Here is a 9,907-nt window from a genome sequence, read left to right as displayed (position 1 = left end):
CCGAGCCAGCTCGGCTCGTTACGAGCCGAGCCGAGCTAGGCTCACTTTCTAACCGAGCCGAGCCGGCTCGGCTCACTTTTAAACCGAGCCAAATCGAGCGAGCTTTTTCCGAGCTAAATCCGAGCGAGCTTCGAGCGAGCTCCGAGCCGCGAGCTTTTTGAACAGCCCTATATCAGGGTAAGGTTATTGTACAAATGTCGTTTAAATACTAATGTGAAAAGTGAAGGGGAGAATTTTATTTTTATTTTGAATTTTTTCCCCATCTTATTAAGCACGTATTTTAATCTAAAAAAAACGTGTATCTACATTAGTAGAGTAATTATGTAATTACTCTAATATAATTGCACATAAGTACCATGCTAGAGTAAATACACGAAAACCTTTTTTTTTTTTTTTTTACATTTTGCTACTAAACATCAATGCTTAAATAGATGGGAAAAAACATAAATAAAATAATATAAGTTTTCTTCTTTTCATGTTTAGTATGATAAGACCTATTGTATTTGATCTTTATCTTACTATCTAAAGCCTACAATTCTGTACACAACAAACAAACGAATGAAAGAAACAATATGGACGACAATGTGGCTGGAGAGGCATGCATATCAACTATTGGCGTAGTGAACTGCGTTCGGCCGATGAGAGAGACGACGAGACTAAAAGCATCAACGACAACTCATCTTCCCGTCCGGATTCCAAAGCACCAAAACAAACGAGGTGAACTGTTAGAGGAGTTTGACTCTTTGCGTCCGGTTTGGTTTAGTGGGGACCACACACTCATATTCAATAAAATATAATTTGTTTTTTTTTGTGTATAAGTGGGGTGTGATATGGAGTTTGGAATGACTTATTGTTAGAAGTAAAAGTAGGCGTAGAATGGTTAAGGTTTGGTATGATGTGGTGTAATGATGTGGCAGGATTGGATTTTGGACTTTGAACTTTGACCATCCAGTCACCCACTACAAATAAAAAGCCATTTGGAGGCACACAACTTAGTGACATTTAGCTTTCATGCCACCAATTTTGTTTTTTGATAGCACTTCACATGTGTTATATTAGCTTAAGGGTGTAAACGAGCCAAGCCACTCATCAACTACTTGAGATCGGTTCAAAAATGCTTGTAATGAGCCGAGCCTAAATTAACTTGAGCCTGAGTCCGAGCCTAACGATAAGCTTGCTTCGTAAATGAGCCCGAGCTCAAGCTTCACTTATCGAGCCTATTATTTATATATTTTTAATTAACCTTATATTATATATATAATTAATAATAATTATAATTAATATAAATTAATAAATAATAAACGAGTTGAGCCTGAGCTGAGCTCAAGCTTGAAAACTACCCATGAGCTAAGCTCAAGGTCTAAAAATAAAGCTCGAACCGAGTTGAGTTTGAGCTTTCATAAATTAAACGAGTTTGAGCTTTGGCTCGGCTCAGCTCGTTTGAATTTCAAAGCTTAAGCTTGGCTCGACTCGGCTTATTTAGACCCATGTATTAGCTTGACATACGCTTCAAGAAGCGTTTAACTCATATGCCAAACCTTTTTTTAAAAGTAAACTTCACTAATGATACCAACCCGAAAACCGGGCGACAAAAAGACAACAACACATAAATACAAATTTACACCGTTGTTTCTAGGTTACAAGTTTATGTTTGGAGTTATTTTTTAACTCATATGCCAAGCTTTACAACTTCAAAATTTCCCACGTTCTCAGTGAAAATTTCTTGAAAATATTCATTTCCCTCTCACTTTTGGTTTCCCTCCCCTTCTAAAATTTCTCCCCGACTCCTTTTCCCTCTTCTAAAATTATAATTTGTCTTTCATTGTTGCGTTGTTTTTTTTCTCTAGAACCCTAGGTTGCAGGTCAAATATCATTTGCGATTCAATTTGATTTACTTTTCAATAGATTATTAATCCCATTAGCCAATTCAAATTGATCGGAACCCTAGACTGCATGTCTAATCTCTGTTTATTCTGGCTTTTGCAGGTCATTAAGCTCGTCTCGTCTTTTGTGACTCGTCTTCTTCGCTGTCAGGTATATTGCCTACACTTACAGGAATCATAACTTTAGTTTGCTTATTGTGGTTTCTCAATTTCACGTTTGCGATATCATGGTGTATTGCAACATCATAATTCAGTTTACGATATTTTGGCTTCAAACAATTGTAGTTTCTCAGTTTCATGTTTGCATTTTCAATCTTTTAATTTTTTAATTCAGTTAGTGATAATTTTTTCTACAATTTATTCTTTGAGCCAGTCACATCTGCTAATTTTTTAATTGATCATTTGTTTTGTTATATGATGGGCCAACTGTATATTTTCTTTATCGTATTAATTTGATTTCAATCAGTTGATTAAGGCTTTCTTGCATTGATTCATATTGCTTGTGCCTCTCATGACTACTTTCATTTATAAAGAAGCAAAACTTAAGATATCCTCACTAGTTTGTTGACCATGACAGCCAATATAAGCCCAAACCATGAAATCATGGACAGATCTTGGACGTATTTTGCGTGCAACATGGAACTTGAAGTAGATGCTGAAGAAAATGACCATAACTCAATTATTACTCATTAATCAATATTCCTATCTAGTGATGGCTAGTGGTGCTGGCGGCAAGGTCTCTTTCAAGGTTATCGCACCTCTGATCCCAAGCTGCCAATCAAAGTGTCCGTATTCAATCTTCACCTTCAATTTCTAGGGCTTTTTTTATTGATATATCTGTTAAAAGTACTTTATTTTGCTGATTGTGTTTCTGATTGAAAGTTGTTGGTGATTTATAGACTTAGCCCTCCAGAAGGAGCTCCTTTAGTGTTGCTCTTAAATTTGCTGCTGAATAATTCAAAGTTCCTCAACAAACTAGTGCTGCCACCACCAACGGTAGCTTGTTTTCTCGTTTTGATTCATTTCGTTGATGTTTTTATTTGATTTTTTGTATGCATTTTACAGATGTTTCAGAGCATCACCATATGCTATTCTAGTTTTACTCACTTCTTTATCTGCAACACGACAATTGCAATGCACCTTAAAAAGATTTATTCAAACATCACTACATTTATATGTCATTTGCCAAACAAAGTGTTGAGCGTATATGTGATAATAATATATTCCTGGTAAACATACCTAACTTACAAAAAGTTCTAGTTTGGAACCAACTGTTAGTTTTTATAACCATCTTCATACTTTATTACTTTAGATCTAGGGATTTTCTTTGAATTGTTTGTGTTTGTGAAATTTTGTGTTAAAATGCTTTATGTTTTCAACTCGGATTTCTTATATCTAAGGATTTTCTTTGTTTACTGTATAAGAAGTAAATATATCACATGGTGTTTTGTCTCCATATGATTTAGGGCTTATAATGCCTCTATGAGGGAACAAAAAGCTTTTGCTGGTTGTTTCATCAAACATGTTAGATCGATTTCACATGTTAATGGTGGGTTGTCTACAGTAGTTGATTCTGGGCACTTTGCAAAGTCATATGCTTCTTGGAGAAAGTGAAAGCTAGAACTACAACCATTATTTGTTTCATAACTCATGTAGTGCAATGTGATTACATGCTGCCCAAAGTTAATTATTATCGGGAATATTATTTATATGGTTAATACAAATTGAAACTGGTCTACATAATGAATGCATTTAGTGCTGATGCTCATGTGGTAGTCATTTGTAGCCATTTAATCACTGTATAAATTTACAAATTTTGATTGGAGGAATAGTAATATATAACTTTTTTTTTCCTAACTCAGGTTTTCATTGCTCATGCATGTGAGGTTGTGTCAACTGTATATGGAGTAACTAAGCGCGTATTCTATTTTTGGAATTACATCTCCCACGTCTTAATACTCTATTATGTGAGGTACCCGAGATATTTAATTTTTTTATTTAAATACTTTCTCGAACTTTGTGCAATATTCTTCGTTATTGTGGTTTTTAGGTTATTGCACTCGAAGGGGAACGTAAAGCTAACGACGGTAGATCGAGACAAACAAGGAATATGAAAGAATGTCAATGTTCACGAACACAAAGCTTATGGATTTTGAGGGCATAATACCCGAACATGCAAGTGAAATGATGACCTGATCGAGGGTGTTAGTAAAAACATATTATTTAATATTATATAAAGTTCATATTTAGTTAATTCGTATAATTTATTCATACGTTCGATTGGTTATTGTTTTAAAGTTTAAATCAAAGCGTTATTGTATAGTTTGTTGAATATGTTGAGAATGAAATGACATCGTATCGAAGATTGTTTTCAATTCTAAAAAAAAATGTATTAGAGACTGTAAATACATATTCAAGACTGGATAAAGATGGTATTGAAAACTATTTCCAGTCCCTAAATAAACATATTGGAGATTGAAAATAAATGTTATCATAAACTAATTATTTGGCCCTAAAAGTACGTATTCAAGACTAAAATAACATGCTATCTAAGATTAATTTTCGGTCCTAAAAGAAACATATTAACAACTGAATACATGTGATATTGAGAACTAATTCTTAGTCTTTAAAGCTTGGAATCATGAATTTAACAAATCGTACTAGGGACAATATAGACATGTTTAGAGTATTGATATTCAGTCCTAAAGTTATACACTAGGGATTGAAAATATCATAGTATCTAAGACTGATTTGTAGTTACTGAAGAAATGTATTAAGGACTGAAATGATGTGACTCTGGGAGACAAATTGAGGACTAAATTTTTATGTATCGGAGATTGATTGTTAGTCTCTGTTGGTTTCATGCAACGGGAACTGAATTTTAGTCATTAAAACCACTATCTAGGACTAGGTATCTGCTACTGGCTGGGGACTGGCAAATCAGTCCCTAATAACCATTAGGAACTGATTTGAATGTATTAGAGACTGATTTTTCTGTCTTAAATACTCATCTTTTTTGTAGTGTATGTAACATATACTTGTCAAAAGAATATCATCTATATAGACAAGTTTATCATAGTCGCTCCCACTTATTTTGAGGTAGGTACATTAATCCACTTGGTTGTTGATGAAAATAATTACATTAAGATTTCATCACATTATGATGTTTGCATTAACCCGTACACGGATTTTATTGGCTTACAAATAAAGTGTTCTTTAACCTTCAGTTTGGAACTTTCAGGTTGTTTTATGAACATGTAAATATGTCAGCCATTTGTTAGGGAAAATTGTTTTTAATGTTCATCTAATAGCTTTAAACTATTATAAGCTACTAGAACAGTGATGATCCTCAAGAAAACTTTGATAATTTATCTCTTCCTAAGTATAACCTTTGACAATCAATCACGTTTCTTAGTATCTTAACGTTTATATATCAGGATTTGGTTTAGTTCTGAACACTCTTAGGTAATTCAATCAAATCCCAAACGTTATAAAATCAGTTTTACTAGAAAACTGTTTTATTCCATTTAGAAGATTAATTGACACTAATGGCTTAATTTGAAGAGATAGGATCAGTAAACATTTCCAAAATCCATTTCAACTTTAGTTGGGGAGGTTATGTAATCATCAAAGTTAATAGGTTTTTAAACCTAGATGACCTCCTGGGTTGATTATTGGGTTCATTAGAAGTTTCAGTTTTATGGATTAGCTCTTGGTTAAGTTGCTATCATTTTCAGGGTTCTAAGTCTGTAAGAGTTGGTGCAGTATGGTGTACAAGAGGTGTAATCGGAGTTAAATTCAGAGTGAAATTTAATGACACTCTTCCCCCCGTCTCTTGTATTCCTTGCAAGTCATGATAAGGACTTTAATTGCTCCCACTGACCTTAGAAATCTTTAGGAACTCAGCATGCTTAGGGTCAATGTTTAACGACCAACAAATTCTAATAGAGAAACAAGTTAATGACGTTAGTCGTTATGATTTCTCTTGTTGAGGATTATGTTAGTTTAGGTAAGAAATCTAAGTGTGCCCACAATTAAGCAACAATGAAACTTTTGTAAGAGTAGCATTAGATTTTAAGGAGACAAGTTATGATAGAACACTGTTAAGATGGAGCAGTGTCTTGTACAAGAGGTGTAAATTTAGGTAATGTAAAACTTTCACTCCCCCACCTCTTGCAACTAGTGCAAGTTATTATTAAGACACTTAATGCTCCCACTGATCTTTAATATCTCTAGAATGCTACAAGAGAAGTTTCAATGAGCTACGTGATGTGGGAACCTATCACATATACGTTAGATTTTATTTAATTTCTTTAATGTCCAGATATCATAAGAAACTATAGGGACATTTTTAATAGAAACCTTATTAAGTGTGTGTGTGTATATATATATATATATATATGAATAGATTTCTTCTAAGACCGTGGGCCATATGCGACAAAATTTAGATACAAGTTGATAGTTTTCAAATGATAAATGAATTATGTCTGAATATTCCATTTGGAATAAGTTCCACGAATGTCAATGAATGACTTATGATGGACCCATACTTATTCCTTAGGCCAAGTAATATTTAGGGCTGTAACGTCATTATTTAAAATCACTTAAAATGAGATTAGATGAAAAAAATCAGCCTAATTAACCATGTCATGATTTCTCATAAATTTTGGTTATAATGGATGAAATTTATAAGTCTCATTTTCTTTTTGTCAAATTCTCATTTGCATGATAACAAAAGTTGTGAAATTGTAAGGTATCATCTAGTTTTATCTTAGTAATGTTTCAATCCAGATATTTAGAACTAATAATATAAGAGTTTAAGGTAAGTGTGACTTTATGTTGACTATGCAAACCTCACAACATTCATAACATTGCTTAATTATGATACTATATTCTGATTAATCTTCAGAATATATAAGGTATCGAAAAGCGTTGTTAGAAGATTGCTTATTATGGTTCTTATAGTCTTAACATTTAATTTTGTCACTAACTCTAATGTTAGTTATTTGTCGAGTTCTGGTAAGGAAACGTATAGAACTAGAGTTAACTAATCATGTGTTAATTGGAATATTAAAATTATCAGACTTAAATATTATTAGGAAATGACTACCTAATTAACTTATCCAACTGTTCTTTAGAGTAATGGATAGTCTCGTTGCTTATGCCTAGTCTAATGTCATAGTTATGCAGTGAGATTTTCCCTTGAAGAACCTTAGAGTTGGGATTTTGTACTTGTATTTTGTCTATGGACCTTAGAACAATCCTCTTTTAAAGTTTAAGTGGTTGTAAGGTGAGTAACAGCTTATTTTCCGACTTCAAACATTTATTTCTTTGTACATATGTTGCTTATCAACACACTCATCATACTTTGGTACTTTTGAGTGTTATAGTTGATTTATAAGGCATCAAACTGTACAAGTGAAAATCTTAGTAGGAAATGTACTGGAAAAAATTGTACTTATTTCCATGCGTAAGCCCTTAACTTTATGGGTCATGGAATTGTACATCATAATGTATTCACATATACCACTTAACTTTATAGTTTAGAATTTTAAATGAAGGCATGCATCTTAGGAGCTCTTGTGATTATTCCACAATAATAGATTAGTCTTAGGAAAGACTTAATCTGGAATAACTTTATTGATAGCAATTATGTTAGAGAGTTCTTGATTATCATAAGAGACATCATGTTTGATTTATCCTAATCATCATGCTCTACGTTTCTTCTGTAGTGCTTTATCACAATAGAGCAATAGGATTATCGTGTCTTAAGAGATAATCAATGATTTAATTTAAGAGCTAATTCTTATAGAAAATTTAAATAAAGCAAAACATATTGGATTTAGGAATTAGAGTGGATGAGATATATATATTTATGGAAGAAAATTACAGTGAGTAAAAATATGGGTACTAAAATAAGCCAGACGAAATGATCATAAAAAATTAAAGAAGGATCATTGATATAAGGATCATTATGTGAAGAGGTTGTGATATGTCTATTACTAACATCAAAATAATAGACTTTTTAAAATTCTACTTAAACGAAAACGAATCAGCTTTGGCCAGAAGTGTAATCATTTAAGCATGTGTGCAAAGTATTTGTGATAAATCAGCTTTGGCCAGAATTGAAACAATCACTTTAGTTATGCACTCGTTAAGTATACCATCTATGAAGGAGTTAAATCAACTTTGGCCAAAAATTAAGACATTCATGTTTATGATGCACACTTAACATAGCTTTCGTAATACTTGAACGATAAGTAGATGCATCAAATCAGCTTTGGCCAGAAGTGATACATCAGAAGCTCATTCAAGTTAAGCCATTTTGGTTTTGTAAAACATTATTTGATCCTTATTAACTAACTAAGTATTTACAAAAACCAATCATTTAATAGCAAACCACCTGTTAGCGCAGATCGAACTCCGCGGTGAGTTCGCTGGGGGGTGCAGGGGAACAGCGTGCCCCCTGCACGGGGCTCGGGGCAGAGTCGAGCCAAATTTTAGTTCATATTAACTGCTTAATAAAGTAATGGGATTTCGGACAAGTCTTGGCACTTTATGAACACTCACGATTTCGGATGAATCATTTCGAATCATTTCGGATGTGTCCAAGATGCGTAAGTTGGATGATTTCGGATGATTCCGAATGATTTCAGATGTGTCCAAGACGAATGATTTCGGATGAATTATGTCTTGGATTCATCCGAAATGGCGATGCTTAGTCCGAAATGATCCGTAACCCTTAGTTCGAAATGGTCCGAAATGATCAAGCACTTGCTGATCCGTAATAGACACTTAGTCCGAAATGATTAGGCACATTTAGTCTGTAATGATCATCCGAAATGTGTTCCACAAGCTACAAAATCCTTAATTTAGGCAGTTAATAATTGATAAGATTGAAATCCGAAATCTTAGGGATTATGGGAAAAAGTTTCCTGTTTAAATTATTCATTATATTTATCTATTTATTTCGAAAAATTATATCCATTAATAAAATAACAGATTTCGAAAATTCTAATTAGATAAAAATAAATCAAACAGGAACAAACACCCAATAATCCTAAATTCATTCCAAAACTAAAGGAATTTTCGAATTTCTCATGAACATGTGATAATCCCTAAATCAAAATATCTAAACATTCATCCGAAATCTAGAAATTATTATGCATTTAAACATGTTTCTCAAACTGTTGATTTCGGAAACAGTTATAATAAATGAATATATGATCCGAGATGGATCTGTGATGATCCGGAATGGCATCTCGGATGTAATTATTTGAAAATACTCATCCGTGATGCATCCGAGATGGTATTTTGGATGACAGAAAACGGGTTTTATTATGGTTTTCAATTCTGTTTTCCAGTTTTATTCTAGATTTACGGATACAAAACAAAACCGACTAATCAACATATGTTCTGATACCACATGTTGATCAGTTCTGTTTAGACATAATAGAAAACATGAAAACATACCTTTCATTGCATCAGCACAGGCCAGCAGAGAATCCAGATGGAGACGCAGCAACAGTGTTTGACATGATTGTCAACTTGGTCTGGTTCCTCCTTAGGGTGCAATCTAATGATGGTGATGATGAAAACCGAATAAGGGAGTTCGGCTATGGAGATGGAGGTCGATATTGATGTTATGATTATTAGGTTATGTGTCTAACCTTAGAACCTCTACATAAGTCTCCTTATATATGCACCAAAGAGGAAACCCTAATTAGTTAATAAGGGTAATTAGGCCCATCAACAATTACCAACTAATTATTTAATAGGATTGTTATATATTTTGATCCATATAATGTAAATGATTATAATGGCTACTAGATTAAATATAACACAAAATATATTTAATCTTACAACACTTTCATCATAGTATTCAAATTCCACATTATCGTAAGACCATGTGTAGTGGTTAACACCCCACCCTTGGGTGTTTTGCGCCATGTGCAGTACAGTCAGCAATACGGTATTATAGGACGTTTTCTAAAATGGGTGTAGGGAGAATGTGGGCATTGTGG

The 9,907-nt window shown here is 33.3% G+C and overlaps 1 long non-coding RNA gene across 2 annotated transcripts; it reads left to right on the top strand.

The window, feature by feature from the left end:
- Nucleotides 1-1,684: 1,684 nt before the first annotated feature.
- LOC110936885 lies at nucleotides 1,685-4,143 on the top strand. 2 transcript variants are annotated; one of them, XR_002590347.2, is made up of 6 exons: nucleotides 1,685-1,862; nucleotides 1,987-2,034; nucleotides 2,461-2,668; nucleotides 2,783-2,879; nucleotides 3,746-3,855; nucleotides 3,934-4,143. It is a non-coding gene; the product is annotated as an uncharacterized LOC110936885 (long non-coding RNA). The 2 variants fall into 2 exon arrangements; XR_004891373.1 differs by having other exon boundaries at nucleotides 1,686-2,034.
- Nucleotides 4,144-9,907: the final 5,764 nt, after the last annotated feature.

This window comes from Helianthus annuus, chromosome 4 (genome assembly GCF_002127325.2).
Source record: "Helianthus annuus cultivar XRQ/B chromosome 4, HanXRQr2.0-SUNRISE, whole genome shotgun sequence".
Classification (NCBI taxonomy): Eukaryota; Viridiplantae; Streptophyta; class Magnoliopsida; order Asterales; family Asteraceae; genus Helianthus; species Helianthus annuus.
This window is presented reverse-complemented; position numbering and strand designations above follow the sequence as displayed.